The sequence below is a fragment of the Pteropus alecto genome, unplaced genomic scaffold (genome assembly GCF_000325575.1).
Source record: "Pteropus alecto unplaced genomic scaffold, ASM32557v1 scaffold45, whole genome shotgun sequence".
Lineage (NCBI taxonomy): Eukaryota > Metazoa > Chordata > Mammalia > Chiroptera > Pteropodidae > Pteropus > Pteropus alecto.
The window spans coordinates 1,312,046-1,323,046 of NW_006442491.1; the positions used below are offsets into that span (position 1 = coordinate 1,312,046).

The 11,001-nt window shown below is 38.4% G+C and overlaps 2 pseudogenes; both read left to right on the forward strand.

Moving 5' to 3' along the window:
- The window catches only part of LOC102898118, a 19,799-nt pseudogene extending 16,538 nt beyond the window's left edge, over positions 1-3,261 (forward strand).
- Positions 3,262-7,462: 4,201 nt separating this feature from the next.
- LOC107196381 overlaps positions 7,463-11,001 on the forward strand; it is a 12,254-nt pseudogene continuing 8,715 nt past the window's right edge.

Below are 11,001 nucleotides of genomic sequence, written 5' to 3' on the forward strand. Positions count from 1 at the left end.
GTCCATTTCTTTGTCTTCCCATTTTGACCACCTTTCTGTCTCTGTTTCTATGTATTAACCAAAGCTCCTAAGTCGCCCAGTCTTATTAGTGTGGATTTGTGAAGAAGGTGTCCAGTGGCACAGTCATGAGAGGAGTTCAGCTGCAGGCCAAATTTAGCCCAAACCTCTACCCCTCTGAGGCCACCTGTCACAATTCAGCAAGCAATCCACAGATGCTGTGCTTATAGTTGCCTCAAGAAACAACACCAGAATCCAAGGCCAGCTGCCACCAGTGTAAGTTTAAGCGCTGCTCAGCAAGGGGCATCTGACTAATCATGGACACACCTAGATGTGGTTTAAGTAGGTATGTGAGTTGGGGGAGGTTGAGTTTCAGAGAATCCTCAGAGTGGAGAGACCTCTGTTATCCAGTTTAATGAAGTCTCAGCAATGGTGGCACTGAGTCCAAACACTGGAAGCGGGGAGAGCTCAACAGAAGAATAATGGATACCACTGGCATTTCTGTCTGAGAGAGATCCTCGCCATTATCTCTCACTCTCACAATTCAGTGTCCTCATGTAAGTCCCTGGTAGCGCCCAAGCAGCTGATCCAGTACTGGTGCTCAGGGTGAGCAAATCTGTCACCACGACAGCCTGCTCAGGACACAGCCCCTTTAAGAGGCACCTGCAGCTGCCAGCTGCCACTGCCACAGTACCACTGCCAGCTGCCACTGCCTCCGTACCACTCAGCCACTCAGACCAGCAGCCTTGTGTCCTTACCCCGTCTACCTCTTCCCGTTGCAAGGTTATTTCATATTTGTCTCTATAGTTGTAGGGCTTCTTCATCTAGGTCTCAGGTGACTTTCCTTGCTGTTTGCTCTGTGTTTCTGTCACAACTTTGATTTGGTTGCCAGAGGGATGAACAATGCCTCTATCATCTATGCCATTTTTTCCCTCAGTCAAGAATGCAATAATTCTTAGTTGAGAATTCATTCCAGCATACCTTCTCTCTCCAGATTCAACCTGGGAATGAGGCAATCAAATATCTTTTTAGTATTTCATATTCCAGAACCTGTCACCCTCTGATTAGTGTTTTGTAGAAAGTAAGTGTTTTATATACATAGAAACATTTTATTTAAAATAATTTCTTTTAACATATGTGTAATTCTTCAGGAGTTGATTTCATCATTACAATATATGCCAATTTAACATTTTGCAATAAATTCAACACACACTTTTTTGAGATTTATGAGTAAATTCAAAATCTTAACTGAAAACAAAACACAAAACAAAACAAAATAGAAAGAGCCTTATAAGTGTGTGTGTGTGTGTGTATGTGTATGTGTATGTGTATGTGTATGTGTATGTGTATGTGTATGTGTATGTGTGTGCGTATTGTAAGGCTTTTGATTTAAAGAAGTCACAGAGGGGCCCCCACACAAGCCTATGCCCCTCCCCAGCAGAAAAGGATCAGGTTAATGGGGCTGTTAAAACTCTGATTCCAGAATCCCTGCCTCTGTCAGCTGTGCACATTGCAAAAAATCATTTTAAAAGTCCAAGCAATAATATTATTGCCACCAAAAATAATCTGTGTAGAGAGAACTCTTTGGTGACCTGTCATCAATGGGAAGGAACTGCTAGCAGTCAGCCCAACTGACTTTTCAGTAGTTGAAAATTCTTTCTTAGCATTCTAATTTATGGTAGGCAATATAGGTTGGAACTCCTTCTACCAACGGCTTGCTTTTGTGCATGGCATTCTCTGTTACTTCAAAGGGTGACCAGTGGATGGAAGGAGAAGGTTAGGGACTCAAGACTCTTATCTTGACTGGCATAGAGATTAAATGGAAATTGGGACTTTAGAAATGGTCAATGAAGTTTTTAAATAAAAGAGAGAAAGGGAAGGAATATATTTTGTGTGAGCAGTGATATGATTGGATACTTGCCTTTTTTCAAATCTGATTTTGACACTAATTTTCCCATTTGAGCCTTTATTTCTTGACAGTCACTGCTCAAGAACAGAGTCATAATGTGGGTAGTCCAGAAGCCCTTCAAAAACAAAGCAGTAAATCATCTCAAGCACAATTCTATTTGGATTTGCAAAAAGGGTATACTTATTGTCACTGCGTTAGCATTTCTTTTTGTAAAAATTAATGATATCTATTTAGTACGTACTATGATCCAGTACCATGCCAATTGCTTCAGGGGATTAAAATTCTTATAAGATATAGTTCGTGCCCCAATATAGAGAAGAAATTAGCAAAGAAATTAGTACATGAAATTTGAAATATGTTAGGAGAACATTACTAAAGGTGAGATTTTGAAGGCATCACATTCCCCCCAAAATAGAATGTTTCACTCTTTTAAGCCATGGTGTGTGAAGAGCAAAGACTTTGGGGTCAAATTTTAGCCTGAGTTGGAATCCTGACTCAGCTATCAACTTGCTGTGGGCCCTTGCTCAAGCTACTACAACTCCGTTTTGGCTCTCTGAGCAGCACTGTGACAGTGGGAAAGAACAAGTGACTTACAAAAGGCAGCAAAAAGAAAGACAAGGGGAAAGTGGTTGACTAATTTTCTAAGAAAGATTGGTATGATATGAAAGCACCAGCTATGTTCAATACAAGAAATAGTGGGAAAACACTAGTCACAAGAACCCAAGGAACCAAAATTGCATATGATGGTCTTAAGGGTCGTGATTTTAAAGTGAACCTAGTTGATCTGCAGAATGATGAATTTGCATTTTGAAAATTCAAGCTAATTACTGAAAATGTTCATGGCAAAAACTGCTTAATTTCTATGGCATGGATCTTACCAGTGACAAAATGTGCTCTATGGTCAAAAAATGATAAACCATTATTGAAGCTCATGTTGATGTCAAGACTACTGATGGTTATTTGCTTTGTCTGTTCTGTGTTGGTTTTACTTAAAAAAAAAAAGGCAACAATCAGATTCAGAAATCCTCTTATGCTCAGCATCAACAGGTCTGCCAAATCTGGAAGAAGATTATGGAAATCATAATCCGAGAGGTGCAGACAAATGACTTGCAAGAAGTGGTCAATAAACTGATTCTAGATAGTATTGGAAAAGACATAGAAAAGGCTTACCAATCTACTTATCCACTCCGTAATCTCTTTCTTAGATAAGTGCTGAAGAAGCCCAAGTTTGAAATGGGAAAACTCATGTTGCTTCTGGTGAAGGTAGCAGTTCTGGAAAAGCTATTGGGAATAAGACAGGTGCTAAAGTTGAACAAGCTGATGGATATGAGCCCCCAGTCCAAGGATTTGTTTAAAATTCAGACTTTTCATGGTGACAAATAAAACCTATTCATGATGTTTTTAAAAAAAAAAGTTACAAGAACTCATGAGTCTCAATCTTCTCATCTGTAAAATGGGATTACCACTTACTTTTAAGAGTTGTCTGGAAAAGCCAATTAAATGATTTATGGAAAAAATGACAACAGAGCTCTTGTCACATTTTTTGAAATTATTTCTTTATACTTCAGTGTATTTCACTAGATTGAAGTTTTACAAGGACAAAATCCTCTTGTTGCTCTGTTTCCCCAAAACCTGGCAAAGTAAATGTTCAAACAATGTGCAGTTCTTACTGATCCTTCACTTGCACTCTAATTAGGATGCCTCCTCCCTGGAGAAACTAAAGCAGTGGCTTCCCAAAACCACGTGCTAGACCGTGCACTAGATGCCCCAGCCCACATAACCCACAGCACTTTGCTACAAAGTCAAGTCAGAGGTTGATTAGCCACTAAGTAGCAGGGGTTTTGTCAATAACTGTCATTCTAGGAGGAAAATGTTATTTAAAAAATTGTGGGAAAAAGCCAAGAAGTTTACATCAAAATCTAAATGTCATTTACGTCTAAATTCAAAATATCACTGCATTATTGTCACATTAAAGAGATAGGATGAGGGAAGAGAAACTGCCTTCAGTGTGGAGTGAGAAAGTCCAGCTTCCAGGCATAGTCATGCCATATGGAATCTCTCTAGGTGTACACTGCTCTCCTATAAGAGTATTTGCCCCAGCTGATACATGAGGGGTCATGAAGTTTGTAGATGTAGACTTGCTTTGAAATTCTTAAGTGCTACTCAAATGCAAGTCATTATTATTTCCCTATAACTCTAAGGAATTGAGAGGAAATTACTCTATTTCCTCTCTATTTGTTTCCTACAGGCTCTGTTTGTTACCTAAAATTCCCAGATTGTCACCTGGGAAAATTCTCAATATGGCCTATTTACTTATAGTTAACTACATGATATAAAAATGCCTAGCTAGTGCATTGTTTTTTATACTTTGGGATGGGGGATGGCACTCAGAGCAACAGAATTTCCTGAGGAAGTATTTCAGTATTTATAAGGCTAGTCTACACCTCAGGATGATTAAATCAGAATTTTAAATTCGCAACCTCGATTGTGGGCCATTTTGCCACTGAGTTGCCAAGAAAGTAAGATTCACCTTGACCTTCCTGTGCTGACATTGCTTAGTTACTCTGTATGGTGAACTGTATTCTCTGCTCACAACTCTTGTTTTCTTCCCACCCTTGCATTGTGAATGGACTTCACTTCCTCACCCAATGGGTGTCAGACTTGGCCATATTATGTGGCCAATGAAATGGGGCAGAAGTAACAATGTATGTGTTCAAAGTACAGACCTTATGAGACATTACATGTTTTCTTCTCACTCTTATAGAACTTCTGCAACAACCATGAGAAGATTATGTCCCAAGTCATCATTGGTCCCAGGATGAGAAACAGATGCAGGAAACCAGAGCTCACCAGCAGCTTGAACCTAAGCTATTCTCACTGACCTGCAGTCCCATAATAAATAAAAAATTAATTATTATTGTTTTATGTTGCTGAGATTTTTAAAACATTTACTACACAGCATTATTGCATCTGCTGTCTGACTAGTACACCCTGCAAGAGCTAAGAATCATGTGACTCTGCTTGGTCTCTGATTTAGTGAGTCTTGTTGTACCCTCAGTTCTATCAGCAGCCTTATCAATTTATTTGACTTGATGTTTACTAAAAGCAATAAGATTTCATAGGAACACTGTCAGCATTTGAGGAGATTGTTCCATATATCTCATGTTTAAGAACTTACTGGTGAGTAGATGACAGTTCGACTAACTTACAAATAGATGTGAAAAAAAGGCAGGGAAGGATTGTCCTTCCTTACTATCTGCTCTTTGTAGAAAGACCTGAATATTTTTCCATTATGGCACTTGTAGAGCCAGGATTTACTTTTCTTCCCCCACCCCCCGACAAGACTTCATAGAAAATAAAGACATCAGTCTTATACTGTATTTTTATAACTCTGTGTGAAACTCAAATCATCTTAACAGCTTTTGGATAAACTGTCCCACTGGCTGGTTGTAAATCTAGATAAACCGAACCAGAGGAAAATCTGGAAGTGAGCCTGATGCATCCTACCTCTTTCATTGCACCATAGACTCAAATGTTGTTTCTGAAAAGCTCTTCTTTTCTCTCACTTATGTCATGAAAGCTTCTTTGGTCAGGCTTTTGAGAATTGGACAGATATCTTGATATGTTGTTTCTTTTGGGTCACACTTGGTGACCTGATTAAAGAAATTGCTTTCAGGCAGCTTTCTGGCAGAACGTGGCCTGAATTAATAAAGAGAAGAGCTTTTGATAAGATCATCTTTGGGGCTCAAGGAAGTTTGACAAAATCATGTCCTAGCATGACCTCCATTACTTCCACAAAATTGTATTTGGAGAACATGCAACATCATTGGCTATCATAGATGTTAATATAGTGCTGACTTAAGATATAAATACCTCTCCATTTTTTGTAAATGGTCCTATGTCATTTTATGATATGCTAGTTGCCATTTTCAATCTTCCAGCATTTAAAGTGAAAGAAGAGGAAATTAAGACTTTGCAGACATGGAAAACAAGAATACAGAATAGTTATTGAGCCCTTATTAGATACCCAATGTTGCCTTGTATTTTGATATTTCATTTAGTTCACACAAAAAGCCTAGGAGGTAAACAGGATTATTATAGGAAAACTGGACTTAGAAAAGTTAACAACTTGGCTGAGTCTACAAATCTGAAAGTGGTATTGGCACATTAAGATCCCTGTCAATATGACTTCAAGGTTGGTTCACTTAACTGCTACTTTGAGTTAGAACAGTGTTCATGAATTGTGCTGGCCTTTAAAACCATCTATCATGAGATGAGTAAGAAGAAATTATCACAACACAGGGCTATGTTCTACAAGTGTTGGTAATAACCCAGAAAGCCAATAATCCAAGCATCATTTAATTGATTAAGCAATTAATCAATAGAAAGCTGAGCAACTTCTGTGTTCAAGATTCTAGCAACTATAGGTACATTAGTAACAAGGGTGTTACAACCTCATTTTGCAAGAAACTTAGATCTAATATTAAAAATTTGTTAATATATTTAAGTATGATATTGTGGAGTTTTTAAAAGTTGTCTTATCTGTTAAAGGAACATGCCAAAATATTTACAGATGAAAAGATATCTGAGATTAGCTTCCAAGTAATCTGGGGGATGAATGATGAAGCTGGGTGATGATTATAGGGGGTTCACTATAATATTCTCTCTATTTTTATACATGTTTTAATATTCCCACAAAGAAAAGTTAAAAAAAAAAACACCTTATCACTAAATGGGTAGGCCTAATGGTTCTTTAAAAATGAGTTGAATTAAGGAAAAGCAAGTTCATATTTAAAAAATAGAAACAATTTACATGGACAATAAAAAAATCAATTAATAATCAACTGGTATTTGTATAATAAACTGAAAATAGTGTGTGGTTCTTTATATAATTTTGATTATGCAATCATAATATGCTTTTCCAGTAATTATAAGAATATCAAATGGTATTAAGCTCTGCATCAAGGAAGGACTGCTCAAGCACCAAAGAAATTAATCCAAGACCCCAGACCTTCCTCATATCAGGATAACATGGTAATTCTAAGAAGGGAGATGATGTATGAATCTAATTTGGGCCCAGGAATAGGCAATTGTGGGACCTCCCAAGGGATGACACATATCTAGGTGGCATCAAAAGCAAGAAGAAAGAAAGAAAGGGCTTAGAATGTCCTTATAAACAGTATAAATGCAACCTGTGTTTGAAAATACTGAGGCGTTAGGTACTTCTGAATCTCTGCCCCTGCTACTAACAAGTGGATTCCCTGCAAAAAGAAAGGCAAAGATCCAAAAGAGGCATAGGCTCCTCTTCAAGTGCCCCAATCCAAGAGCAGAACCGGGAGCCAGAACCTCATTTGGCTGGAGAAATAAGATAAATAACATAAAACTCCAACAGATAACTCAAGGCCAGATAGGATACATAAAAATAGTGTAGAGGAAATGTTCCCCACTTGCTTAGAATCAGGGAAGACACAAAGAGAGAAAATCATTGAACTCCAAACGATGATCTCAGGGAAGGGATCACGCAAAAGGGAGCAGTAAAGAGAGGTCTCGACAAATATGACATCTAGTAATCATGGTAATGGGGAAGAGAAGAGCTTTTCAGGTTCAGGAAACTTATTACACAAAGGTCCAGAGGCATCAGAGTGCAGAGACCCCTCAGGAAATGAAGATTATATCAGTGTGATAGGTTATGAATGTGTGGAGAAAGATGGTCGGACATCCAGAAGTTGGTACTTTAGTCTGCAGGCAATGAGGAGCACTGCAATGACTTGTATTTCAGGAAAGTAATGCTAGTGGGTATGTGAGATTAAATGGGCAAGCAGAGATACCACTGGAAGCAGGTGACCTAGGTAGGTGATAGACTGCAGTGGGGTCAGAAGGAGAGAGAAGTGAGCGGTTTGGTGGAAGCATCTGAAATTCTAGAAAAACAGGCTGGCTGATGGGATAGGCCCAACAGAGGATTGCTGACAGGCCATCTGCAGCACCCTATTCCTGGGTGCTCCTCCCTGGTGGGAGGTAGCCTCTGATATATGGGGCACTGCAGAACCTCCTCGTTCTGACCCCATTCTCCTACCAAGGTTTGTCATGGCCAGGACTGCACACTTGAGGAACTCCTGGACCAACCTTCAAAACAGTCCTCCCCACCTATCAGGAGTTGATTATGTTTCTGATACTCTTGAGTTTAGAATGTTCTTAATTCCCTATTTTTCCTGATTAATAGTGACTTTGTCTTAAAATTAGCCTGCCTTACAACTTGAGCAAGATGAAAGGGCTCCGTGGTGAATCATGAGATTTTTTCATAAATCCAACTTGATCCAACCATATGAAAGATAGATTGATGATTTGAAGTCTTTGTCACCTTAGAGCACAAAGTCATGGCTGTGTGTCGGATATTTGGACATCCAGCTGCAGCATTGGAGACCAATGAGGGCTTGTGCAGGGATAACACCAAATCCTACCCAAGGAGGACCAAGGAAGAATCAACCAGCAGATGAATATTGTATACAAATTCTCTCACATCTTGATCAGGGAACTACCATCTCATGGGAGCCTGTGGCTATGACTCCTATGTGTACATTCCTAATGTCTGGATGAAAGCTTGAGGTGGGATCTCAGGGCAAACTTTGGGTCTTGATAGTCTATTTGGAGGAATTTCTGTGGACAGAAAATATGAAACAGCAGTGAGAAAAGAATTAAGAATAAAGCAAGTGTGAGTTTGAAGCAAGCTGAAAGGAACTCTGTGAGTTTTGAGACAGCGGGGACTACAGGATGGAGGGAGATGATGACGACCAGGGTCTCTTCAACTGGTGGTAGCAAAATCTGCATTAGAAAACTTGGTATTTCAAAATGACTTCAAATTATTTGATTTTTGAAATATAATTGGCATTTTCTAAACAGTCATGGGAAATAGACTATTTCAATAAAATATACATGTAGCCTTTGTTTCAAATTTGTACTTCCTCCATTAGCATATCAATATTCTCTAATTTAGTGCATAGCTCTAACGATAGATGTTCTGAGGTTACTGGTAATATTTAACTTAGATGATGAAATAGTATTTTTAAAAATCCCTTCAGTCTTCATATGATACCAGGAAAATAAGTATAATTTCCTCACTTCTTAATTATACTTCCTATCAAAGGTGTTTTATAGGCATAAGGCATGTTCCAGCCCTTCTCACATTCACTAAAACATAGACTGTGATAGGAAATAGGCTAGAAAAAATAGCACATGTAACTGAAAGGTTGCATTTTGTTTGGGGTTGGAAGTGCTTGTGCTGAGATTTTAGTATTAAGAGGACCAAAAGATACACTTAGAATGAAAAACATAGTATTTTTTAAATCCCACTAATTCACTCCATTTCGAGTGTCAGTTCAGGAAAAGATTTCATAACTCTGACTTGTGGAAAGAAGTGAAATAGACATACTGGTATTTTATTTTACCATGTCTGTTTCTCATAAGCTGATATGTCACTAGTACTCTCATCACTGTATGAGAGAATATTCTATTTGAATTCTACTTTTCTATACCATGTGAGCTATCATTATTGAATTCCAGAAATCTGTTTATAATTTAATCAGGGTATAGATTACATTGAGATGAGACCTGAAATTTCTTTAGTAACCATAAACAAATTGATTCTCATACTGATAGCTAGTATACAAAATGGAATACCAATAGCATAGGATAAGGGTCTCAGAAATAATGTCATTTGGGCTTTCATTGTGAAAGGAGATATTTCTGAATAACAGCAGTCTAGGTTACTATTTGCTTTCAACCCATAACTTCTGATCCAAGTAAATTCAATTTCTCTGATCCATTTGTCTTCTGGAAAGGAACCCACAACTCTGATCCTGCCTCTAACATTTTCTTCCACTATGACAGGAATAGTCTTCATTTGGTCAGTCCCCTCACTGCTTTATTTCCTGTCAAATTCTACTGTAATAAGTAAAGAGATAATTAGTAATAAGTAAAGTGAAAATGAGCCCTTGTTTAACTGTCCGATGTGTTTTCCGGCTTCCTTCCCCTTCTCTGCCTCTCCCTGTACTCATTGCTTAGCATAGCACACAAGTGTGTGCTCGCACACACACACGGAAGTCCGTACACTGTGTCTCAATGGAAAATGCATTTTTGCCTCTGAGACTCTGCGCAGTTCTGTGCTTCCCAGCTTGCTCTTTTTGCCTCTCTTGTCTACTTCCTGCTCCTCCTCTTTCACCTTAAAACCTTGTGAAAACACCAGGATGTCTCTGATGCTTAGACTCTTAGACTCCAATTATTGACGCCCTGCATTCTCCTTTACCCACCCACCTGTATATCCCAAAAACATGAGCCAAGCTTTATAGACATTGTTATATTCCATGCATATTGTTAAATATCATTGAAGATTAGTTAAAATAACAAAAATAAAATATGTAAATTACATAAATACATAAAATCCAAACTCACAGAGAGAAAATAAAGTAATAAAAATAACTTATAAAACTTTACTTCATCTAATCAGTGGCAATAAAAAAAAAGGAAAAAGAAGCACAAGTAAATAGGGTTAAATAGAAATTTAAAAAGTAGAAAGTGAAAGGTAAGTTCAAACATATCACTATCACAATGTACAAGAATGAGTGAAATTCATCAATCAAGTGGAATTTAGAGATGAAATAAAACAAAAAACATAATCCAGCTCTACACCGAAAGCCATACAACTTTGTATGTCGTATGCTAAGGACAGGTAAAGGCTGAAAAAAAAAAAAGGATAAAAAAAAAAATGCCAGGAGCCCAGGCAAAAATAGTGTATATTATAGAAGCTTTGTTCATCCCCTCTTGCAACCAAATCAAAGTTAAGATAGAAACACGGAGCAAATAGCAAGCAGAGTCGCCTGGAATCTAGATGAACAGAAGCCCTACAACTAGGGAGAGAAATAAGAACTCACCTTGCAACGTTAGGAGGTAGGAGGAAACGAAGACACGAGGCGGCCCGGTCTCAAGCAGCTGAGTGGGACAGAGGTCATGCCAGCTGCAGCCTGCAGCTGCAAACTTCTCTTAAAGGGGCCATGTCAGCAACTGGACTTTCCCAGAGAGGGGCCAACATGAGATCGGCTGCT